The following is an 11,492-nucleotide window of genomic DNA, read 5'->3' as shown; positions in this document are numbered from 1 at the left end:
CCTCCCCTCCCCCCCACATCCATCAGTCCTCAGTTTTTGTCAACATTCAAGAGTCTCTCATGGTTTGCCTCTCTCCCTTTCCCCCACCATTTCCCCCCTTCTTCTCCCCCTTGTTCCCTGCTTTCTTAAAAGAACAAAGTAACCATAATTTAGTCACTAAAGTGACTCTGGTTTATCAGCTACTTATGTTATGGTAAGTGGTGCCCTCAGGTACAGTTTACTTATATAGGTCTATTTCTCCTACATTAAATGGTTTTAGGGTGTTATTTTATGTTTTTATCATTTAGATGCCTCACCTTCACTGTAAAGCATCACTTCTGGCTGTTATTCTAGCTTTATTTTATACTACTCCAAATCTTCTGGGGAGAGAACCCAGAGGACTTTATTCATTAGAATTGCCTGTAAGCCAAACATAGATAGGCTCTGAGAATTTAGAAGCTTTGTCATGAAGAATGCATGTTTTTTTTGTTATTGTTGTAGAAACTCCTTTACTCATAGTTTTACCCAAAGTTATGGATCAGGAACAAAGCTACATTCCAGAGCCAAAACATATCATCTCTGCCCTCCTTCAACAAAGATATGATGGCTACAGTGGTTGTGTGCAATCACAACATGATTACACACAGTCTTCTTCTGTGTTTACATCTAGTTTTGAGATTGTACATGAACATTATTAACCTCATGTTTCTTAAGTGCAAAACAAAGAATTTTGACAGTGCTAGTTAAAATGCATGTGATTAGGATGGAAATGAAAGCAAAGAAGAAAAATAATAGAATATCAAGAAAATGGGCATCTGGGGAGAATTGTTTAACAGGATTAATTCTGAAGACCCAAGATCAATTCTGCAAATGTTACATCTGTGCAATGGACAGAACTAGGTAAGTGTCAGAGTGCATGGGTGGCTTAGTCGGTTGGGTGTATGACTTGATTTCAGTTCAGGTCATGATCTTACAGTTTGTGGGATTGAGCCCTATGTCTAGCTACATGCTGACAGTACAGAGCCTGCTTGGGATTCTTCCTCTCTCTCTGCCCCTCCCTGTGCTTTCTGTCTCTCAAAATAAATAAAAAATAAATAAATAAAAAAAATAGGTAGATGTTGCATGTACAAAATGACTTAGCATAAGGCTATTCACTGAAGCTTTGTTTTGTAATAGAAAAAGCCTGCAAACAACCTAATTGCACAACAAAAGGGGAGTGGGTAAATAATTATTATATACTCCTGCAATGGGAAACTATGACCAACTGAACAAATGAGGATACATATTGTTTATGTATTGATATAGAATGGCTTCAGTTTAAGTTAAAAAGCAGAAGAACATTTATAGTATACTACCATTTCTGTAAAGGAAAGAATGAAAATATATACTATATATATATACTATATACCATTTCTGTAAGGGAAAGAATGAAAATATATACTATATATATATATACTATATACATATACTATTTTAAATGTGCAGAATATCTCTGTAAGAATATCTGTAATATTACAACTGACACCACAAAAATATAAAGGATTATAAGAGGCTACTATGAACAACTACATGCCAACAAGCGGAATAACTTAGAAGAAATGGAAATGTTTTTAGAAATATACAATCTACCAAGACGGAATCAGAAAGAATAGAAAATCTGAATGGATCAATTGCTGGTAAGGAGCTTGATTTAGTAATAAAAATATCACAACAAAGAAAAGCCTGGGACAAGGTGGCTCAACAGATGAATTTTACAAAACATTAAAAAGAAGAATCAATACCAGTCCTCCCTAAATCCTTCCCAAAAAATCAAAGATGAAGGAATAATCCCAGTCTCCTTTTATGAGGCCGTCATTACCCTGACATCAAAGCCAGACAAGGACACTACAAGAAAAGGAAGCCATAGGCCGATATCCTGATGCAAAGATTCTCAAACAAACAGAACAGATTGAGTTCAGCAGCACATTAAAAGGATCATTCACCATGATCAAGTGTGATTTACCCCTGGAATGCAAAGGTCCATCATATGTAAATCAATAATTGTGACATATCATAGTAATAGAGTGAAAGAAAAAAAATAATGTGATCACCTCAGTAGACACAGAAAAAGCAGTCAGAGAAAGACCAGTATCATATGACTTCACACATATGTGGAATTTAAGGTACAAAACAGATGAACATAAAGAAAGGGAAGCAAAAATAATGTAAAAAGAAAGAGGGGGACAAAACATAAGGGACTTTTATTTTTATTTATTTTTTTAAGGGACTTTTAAATACAGAGAACAAATTGAGGGTTGCTGAAGCAGAGATGGATGGGTGATGCGCTAAATGAGTGATAGGTATTAGTAGGGCACTTGGTGGGATGTTGGGGGATGAATCACTGGATTCTAATCCTGGAATCATTTTTGCACTACATGCTAACTAAAAAATATAAATTAAAAAATTAAAAAGAAAAAGCATTTGACAAAATTCAACATCTGTTCATGAAAAAATTAGGGATAGAAGGAGCGTACCTCAGCATAATAAAGGCCATATATCACAAGCCTACAGCTAATATCATACTCAATGGTGAAAGGTTGAAAATTCTCTCTAAGATCAGGAACAAGACAAGGGTGTCCACTCTCACCACTTCTATTCAACATAGTACAGGAACTCCTAACCAGAGCAATCAGGAAAGAAAAAGAAATACAAGACATCAGAATTGGAAAGGAAGAATATATTGTTTTTATTTTCAGATGACATGATATTATATATAGAAAATCCTAAAGGCTTTAACAAAAACTGTTAGATGTAATCAGGAAATTCAGGAAAGTTGCAGCATACACAATTAACATACAGAAATCAGCTGTGTTTCTATATGCTAACAATGAATTATCTGATAAAGAAATAAAATAATCCCATAAAATAACATCAAAAACAATAAAATACTTAGGAACAAATTTAACCAAGGAGATGAAAGACCTCTACACTGAAAGCTGTAAAATAGGAGTGAAAAGAATTGAAGAAGACACAAATAAATGGAAAGGTATTCTGTGTTCATGAATTGAAAGAATTAATATTGTTAAAATGTCCACACTATGCAAAGCCACCTTTGTGCAACCTTGTCAAGATTCCAAGTGGCATTTTTTTTTTTTTTACAAAAGTAGGGGAAAAAATCCTAAAATCTATATGGAACTGCAGAAGACCCCATAGAGCCAAGCAATCCTGAGAAAGAAAAAGCTAAGCAGGAGACATTCTATTTCATTATTTCAAATTATATCATAAAGTTATAGTAATCAAAACAGTATGGTACTGGCACAAAAACAGACACATAAACAAATGGAACAAAATTGAAAGCCTAGATGTAAACTTATGCATATATGGCCAACTCATATTTGACAAGGGAGCCAGGAATATTCAACTGGAAAAAGACAATCTCTTTTATAAATGGTACTGGGAAATTTAGATATTCACATGTAATATGTTACACTAATCTTACACTACTCACAAAAATTAACTCAAAATGGATTAAAGACTTAAATGCAAGACCTGAAACCATAAAACTAGAAGAAAACATGGGAAAAGCTCCTTGACATGGGAATTGGTGATGGTTTTTTGGATATGACACCTAAAGCATAAGCAACAAAAGCAAAAATAAGCAAATATTACTATATCACTCCAAAACACTTCTGCACAGCAAAAGAAATAGTGAAATGCAAAGGCAACCTACAGAACAGGAGAAAAATATTTGTAAATAATTATCTGATAAGGGGTTAATATCCAAAATATATGAAGAACTCATACAACTCAATAGCAAAAAGACCAAATAATCCAAAGTTTCAAGGAGGAAGTAAAGTGGATCTTGAGGGGTGAGTAAGAATTATCCAGAAGGATGAGGAGAATATAAGATAAGGAGAAACTACATTTCTGGGGAGAGAGAATCTGATATAAAAGCATATTTTAGAATTAATTTGGTTAGGGTATGTGTTGGGAAGTGGTATGAGTGGTCAGAGAGGTAAGAATGGAAAAGCGGATTGGGGCTTTGTGCTGAGACTTATAAGCTCAGGAGTTTGGAGTTTATGCTCCTGTTTTATGTCTGTTCTGATTTCCCCTCATGATGCTGAAAACTCTAGGAGGCTGTATTTCTTATTGACAGTTCAGAAGCCAATGGAGGTGTTTCAGGGAGAGTGAGGATCAGGGTTGCCTTTTGGAAATATCATGTCAGCAATAGAGTTGAGGGTGGACTAAAGACTGCAACAGATGAGAGGAGAAATTATGAGGATTAGAGAAGGGTGAGGGGCTTACAGGAGATGTAGGATGTCTTAGTCTGTGCAGGCTGCCATAATAAAATACCATAGACTGGGTGGCTCAGACAAAAATGTATTTTCTCACAGTTTTGGAGGCTAGCAGTCCATGATCAAAATTCCTGCCAATGGGGTTTCTGGTTAGTGTCTACTTTCTGACTTGCAGATGGCTGCCTTGTCACTGTGTGCTCACATGACCTCTTTTTTGTGCACCCTTAGTGAGGGGAGCTCTCTTGGTATCTCTACTTACAAGAACAGTAATCCTTTTTTTTTTTTTTTATTAAAAAAATTTTTTTAATGTTTTTATTTATTTCTAGGAGAGAAAGAGAGAGACAGCATGAGCAGGGAGGGTCAGAGAGAGAGGGAGTCACAGACTGAAACAGGCTCCAGGCTCTGAGCTGGCAGTCAGCACAGAGCCCGACGTGGGGCCCGAACCCATGAACCGGGAGACCATGACCTAAGCAAAGTCGGACGCTTAACCGACTGAGCCACCCAGGCGCCCCAAGAACAGTAATCCTTTTGGATCAGGGCTCCACCAGTATGGCCTCATTTATTCTTACCTCCATAAAGGTCCTATCTGCAAATACAGTTACATTAGGATTGGGACCTCAACATAGAAGTTTTAGAGGGACACAATTCAGTCCACAGCACAGAGTGTCTTTTTATCCCCCAGTGCCTATGATGGCACCTGTTCTTCATGTTCACAGTTTAGAGGAACAAACGAGTTTAGGAATCTACCAGAAGTGGGTGTTTATCATTTACCAACAAAGTGACTTTAAGTTGCTGATTTACTTAAACTCTCTAAGTTCTCTTACCTGTAAAATTAAGACAATACTGTGTTTTCACTATGTTGTGAGAATTACTTAAGACAGTATATGTAGAGACTTCTGGCTCTTGGTCCGATGAGTGTTCAGAAATGGATATTTTTGCATATTGGTATATACTTTACCTGCTGATTTATAATTTCTTTTTCTGTCATCGATTTCATGGTTTCCACTTATAACTGTAGGGTCATTATCTACCAGCAAAAAGAGAATAACTGTAGGATTCAGTGCAAAAGAGAATAAATTTGCTTTTTTTTTCATGTGATTTCACAGAATACACTACATTGAAGCAGGGCTGGACTACCTATATGCACGTAAGTGTGGCGTATGTGAACCTTTACTGTTCAACTCTTCATTATTTTGTGGTCACCATTCTTGCTAGCCTAGTTCTTTATCTAATATTTATGAGATGTTTTAAGTAAACATTGGAATATAATACAGTGCAATGCACTGCTAATAGAAAACAGCAGGGGGAAAGAGAGAAGTCCTTTTTAATTTTAGTTTTTGCTACCAATCTACTTCTATTAGAGTTCCCATTTGAGATTAAGGTTATCTGGGAGAAACACAGAGAGGAAACCTGAGCTAACAACATGAGCATTCTATACAGTAGATCTTCAACTGGGGCTTTTTGTTCTTTGAAGAATCTGTAGACACATCCTTTTTTGACTGCAATCATACATTTGTAAAACTCAAAATAGAAAATACAGTGCACATCAATAACAGCAGCACATCAGTCTCAGTCTTTTAAAAATAGAGGAGTTATATGGTTTTGGTGGTTTGTTTGTTTGTTTGTTTTTAAATATTCTAGACTTAAATGTAAGTAAGCATTTGCTAACTCCTAAGGAGAATTTTTTATTTAAGTGGAACTAGGTATTTTTTCAAATTCAAATTCAAAAGTTTCAATTTGCTTTCTGTTTTTGTCTTTTCACTAAATAAGATGAGTGCAGGTTGCCTCCAGTAGGATTCTTGGTGCTTTAATCAGAGACCTGGTAACATATGTCGGGGAGGGGATATGGAAAGCAATTGCTTCCCTGGTGGTTGGTAAGGTTTTGAATGGAAACAAGTATCATTTTCATTTGTGGGTTTCTGTTCAATCTGTATCAGAGATTGGTAAGGAAAGGTGACAATAGGGACTCTCAAATTAAAAAATAATGTTTAAGGTGGGTACTTTTATGAGAATCCCAGTACTGGAGAGGGACCTGAAGATCACTGAGTCCAGCTCCTTCCCTGTTAGGAGAAAGTAGGTGAAGTGACTTGATCAAAGTCCATCATAGTTTGTTATAGAGCTGGTATTAGGATCTACTATTCCTCATGGATTTTTCCATGAAATGTGAGTTTTGCCCCTGAGAATCAATTCTACCCTTCCCTTCCCTTCCCTTCCTTTTCCTACCTATCCACCCCTCCTTTCCCCTCTCCTCCTCTTCCCTGTCCTTCTCTTCCCTTCCTCTTTTTTTTTTTTTTTTTAAACAAACTAATCATTTAAGAAATGTCTCCTGGGGGCACCTGGGTGGCTCAGTCAGTTAAGCGTCCGACTTCGGCTCAGGTCATGATCTCACAGTTCGTGGGTTCGAGCCCCGTGTTGGGCTCTGTGCTGACAGCTAGCTCAGAGCCTGGAGCCTGTCTTCAGATTCGGGAACTCCCTCTCTCTCTGACCCTCTGCTGCTCACTCTCTCTCTCTCTCTCTCTCGCTCTCTCTCTCTCTCTCAGAAATAAATTTTAAAGAAAAAAAGAAATATCTCCTGGAGCACCAGGGTGGGTCAGTTGGTTGAGCATCCAATTCTTGATTTTGGCTCAGGTTGTGATCTCACAGTTTGGGAGATTGAGCACCACATTGGTTTTACAATGAGAGCATGGAGCCTGCTTGGGATTCTCTCTCTCTCTCTCTCTCTCTCTCTCTGCCCTCCTTTGCTCTCTCAAAATATATAAATAAACATTTAAAAATTATAAGAAAAATGAAAAATGAAAAGTATCTCCTGAAAACTTTTTGTTTGCCCTCTATTGGGTAAATTATGAAAGATTGTTGCTATTATGGATGGAATATTTGTGCCCTCCAAACCCCGATTCATATGCTGAAAACCTAACCCCCAATGTGATAATATTTGGAGATGGTGCCTTTGGGAGGTAATTAGGTTGAGCTAGTCATGAAAATGGGTCCCTCCATGATGGGATTAGTGTCCTTGTAAGAAGAGAAAGAAAGAATTATTTTTCTTTCTCTCCTCCCTTGTGAGGACAGAGCTAGAGGTAGCCATCTGCAAACCAGGAAGAGATCCCTCACTGGGGAACTGAATTGAGTGACACCTTAATCTTGGACTAATGTCCTTCGGAACTGTGAAAAATAAATTCCTGTTGTTTAAGCCACTCAGTCTATGGTATTTTGTTGTGGCAGTCTGAACAGACTAAGATAGTAGCCAATGAACTAGATATGCATTACGAGTAAACACAGTAATTTTTAAAAGTTAAAAAAAAAATAGTTAAACTATCCTGACTTCTCCTTTTCTTTTGAAAAAGTATAAATTTTATAAAGTGTTGACATCAGTCACTCATTCATTTCATTCAACAGTTTTTTGTTTTTGTTTTGTTTTGTTTTTTGAACACCTATATGCCAAACTTGAAATGAAGAATATTTGGCTCTGACTCTGGAGTCTAATGGAAGAGGCGGCATATCTATAAATATATCATTAGCCCTTCAGGGCAGGGCTCATATCTGCTTTGCTCACCATTTTATCCACATTGCCTAGTAAGGACAAGAGGGCATCCAATTACTGTTTCTAAATGGCTTCAGAGAAGAGGTGATTTTTAGCTGGTTTTAATCACTCAAGTAGACTTTGTCTGAAAGTAAAGATACAGAATCTGAACAGGAATTTTCATCTGATTTTATGTTCTTTATTTCACATTGATTTTATCTGATTACAACATGCAATACCCAAATGGCCATATAGTAAGATGTTGAAGTCCAGGAACCAAGAAATGGAACTGGAAGCTGAGCTCTCTGCTCTCAGAATAAAAAAACAAAACAAAACAAAGCCAAAAAACTACTTCTACTTTGATCAGAAAGAAGAAAAGACAGTGAATTAAATAAAAAATCTTTCCATTTACATTTATTTCATTCCTTTATATTTATTGCCTTATTTAATACAACTCTGAAAAACAGATATTGTTATTTCCATTTTAGAGATGAGAAAAATGAGACTTAGAATGATTAAACTATTTGTCCAAAGTTGTATAGCTATTAAGTGGTAGAGCCAGGATTAGAATCTAGATGTTTCTGACCCCCAAGTCCAGTAGCCTCCAAAGCTCATGCCTTCTACTATATATTTCCATACCAGTAGAGCTTGCTGTAATCCTTATGCAGTCAGTAAATTCCTACAATGTTACTATCTGCCATGTTTCCAACCTCATAAAAATCTGGGCTTTAATAAGCTCACTGGAAACACAAGAAATGTTAACTTCAAATTTCTTTTAACTCACTGGAAATCCATTTGGATGAAGCTTCACATGGTATGTTTGTCAATGTGATTCATCTGAATTTTGTCAAATAAAGGAGAGGAAGTTTAGGGATTGGGTAGTAGGAAGAAGAGAGGAAGAGAGAGAGGCAGAGAGCAAACATTTGTTACGGAGTGGCTGGAAGGAGAATGAAGCTTCCTAGGAGGGGCACTGTTGGTTTTAGATGGGAAATTGCTAGGAGCGAAAGGCCATTGATGAACAAGAATTGGCATTACAGAGCTTATGAGAGTTTAGCATTACATTTAAAGAAAAAATTTTAAAAGTTAGTGTTGCATATGAAGACACTTTCAGCTTTATCTCATGGAGCTCTGAATACCATGACAGACGTGAGGACCTGGGCTGGACCAGGGACTTACTGAGTTGCATAGAAGTTCTAAGAGTTTTCTTACTCTTCCCTCTGCCAGATTCCCACATAGTCATCCAGCAGAGCTGACAAACTCAACTTCTGCACACTAATAATGCTTAGGTGTTCTCTATTCATGGAATTTTTATAAGGGTACATTTGACTATACTATATGCTAGAAATTATTTATTATGGTAGAGTTTAGGCTTTATGATAGGCTAGTTTGAGTTAACACAGCTGCATCCTTAAAATTCTATCACATACAACTACCAGTGTATTATGGGCAAAGACGGTCCTATGTGTGTTCTAAGATAACTGGTCCTTGGGGGAAATGCTGGGTTGCAGTAAGGTTTTTTAATACTGTCACCTACCTATAGTGCATTCTCTGTGAGAGGTGGGAAAGTGAACTAGGTAAAGGCATATAGGAAAAGAAACAAGAATACAACCGAGTGTCCCCTGAGAAGCAGTTATTAGTACAGGGAAAGCCACTTAGAGTATAAGGAGAGAGAAATGTAGGCCACATGCAGGCCCCTGGGGCAGAGTAAACAGCATGCAGAGAATTCATATTCACTGTAGTTCACGGGTGGATCTGACAGCACAGACTCATTTTTCCAGGGCCTTGAATGTTGAGAAGGATATATTTCACCTTCCAAGTAAGAAGCATTCCTAGAAATATAAGAATGTTCTTCTGTAATGGCCACCAGAGGGAAGATCAGAAGCTGCAACCTGTAGAGGACCTCCTTTCAGTGTCAGGAGAACTCTGCATCTGTGTTTCTTCTCTATCCACATCATAACACTTGAACAAGAAGGAAAATGGAATTTTTTTCCATTTTGACAGGCTCTTCAGGGTTTGGGTGGAGAGCAGTTTTGTTTTGCTGAGGTTACAGGAGCAGTGATTAATTATACCTCAGAGCTCTGCACCTGTTTTTACCAGCAGTACTGCCTCCCTGATGCCTTATGTATATGCCATTTATGTGTGTGCACATGTATAACTCTTTTTCTCTCAATTTGCTTCCTGGAATGTTGCTGATACCTCTTATCTGAATGTCAGTCTGACTACTGATTCTCCCTTTTGACAGACACAAGGTTGAGGTTTTCTTTAATTGACAGTTCTTTATCAGTAGATAGAATATTAGAAATGGACTGGGAGATAGGCTATCCCTGTTACACTTTTAGTTCAGATAATCTTACCTGCATCCAGCCCCTGGCATTCACTGCTTCCAAGAAACATAAATTGGTCTACTTGCTGGCTTTTTTTCCCACCTTAAATAAAATCCTTTTCCTTTGTGATAACCAGCTCCTGGAAAAAGGCAAGCAACTATGACTGAATCCACCAGCGCTTTGATGTGGCAGCCACAGAAAAAAGGAATAGATGAGGTCTGAGTTACTGATTTTTTCTTCTTTGACTTCTAATAGGTCTAAATGAGTATTTGGTGAAACCATATGGATTTTGAAAAGGACCTTACAGAAGCAGAGTGGAAATCAAAGAGGGGTTGGAATTTAGCTTCCTTGTTGTTGAGTCTTCAGCTTGAGATGCCTTCTTGCAGCCACCTGGGTCAGTAGGAGGAGGATTCTGTCAGAAGTCTCTGTCTCAGCCTCTTGACAAACTCACTCTGGGAAATGCTTCTTGACAAAGCGGCAGTGGAAGTGCTGCCCCTTATCACCTGCAGGGCACACAATAGAAGGCAGAGATTTGATAAGGGGAGGGTGTTTTTATGTTTCTCTTTTGGCTTGTTGACTTCTGGCATCCCACCTTGGCCTGGGCACAGATCCTGGGTCTGCAAGCGGTCCTGACCTCACCCCAGGGCTGGCAGAGGTTGGGAAGCATCATGTTGCCAGCTGCAGCTTTGCATCCAAGCTCAGAGGAGCTGACAGTGCGGACATAGGTGAGAGCTCTCTGTCCACCTCTGGTTATGGAGAGGGAAACCCTGTTGGCCTTCCTCTTGAGCATGACTGTGCATTGTGAATACTGGAGCTCTCTTCACCAGGGATTACATGGCTGAGCCTGTTGCACCGCAGGCTTGAGAGTCTTGCTTTTATGACATTCCCCAGGGTGAGTTTGTAGTCTGATGTCTCCTGGTTTTAGATCAGTACTTTCCAGATACTGTTTCTGGGCCTTTAAAATTTCAAAAGATATTGAGATTGGGCTGTGTGACCTTTTTCTCTAAGCCACCTCACTCAGTGTCTCTGGTTGCTCATTATTCTTTCTCTTATTATGGTCTCCCCTTCCCTACCCAGCTCCTAATTTGAGTTTCTCTGTTATCTTCCTCAGCATGGCACTGCTTCTTTCAGTAGAAATCAAGCAATTAAGGAAGTAAGCCAGCAAGCATAATTTCCATTTTATAAATAATTTGTACTCAGACTAAGACAAAAAGTTTTTTGAAACATGTAAAAGTAGAAAGAAACATTTAAGAGGCCTTGGAAAGATCGGAGGCAAGATGGCGGAGAAGTAGGGAGCTCTGTACATTTCACTCACCCCCTTCTCTCAGGAGAAGGCCTGAAGTCATAGGACACTGAACCACAGGAGTTTGGGAGGAAAAGGAGACAGAGTCTGCTGAG

At 38.2% G+C, this 11,492-nt stretch overlaps 1 pseudogene; it reads right to left on the bottom strand.

Moving 5' to 3' along the window:
* LOC120224785 overlaps positions 1-10,884 on the bottom strand; it is a 46,311-nt pseudogene extending 35,427 nt beyond the window's left edge.
* Between the last annotated feature and the right edge of the window lie 608 nt (positions 10,885-11,492).

This window comes from Hyaena hyaena, unplaced genomic scaffold (assembly GCF_003009895.1).
Source record: "Hyaena hyaena isolate Hyena2069 unplaced genomic scaffold, ASM300989v1 scaffold_1276, whole genome shotgun sequence".
Classification (NCBI taxonomy): domain Eukaryota; kingdom Metazoa; phylum Chordata; class Mammalia; order Carnivora; family Hyaenidae; genus Hyaena; species Hyaena hyaena.
Note: the sequence above shows the minus strand (reverse complement) of the source record. Positions and strands in the feature narration are given on the sequence as shown.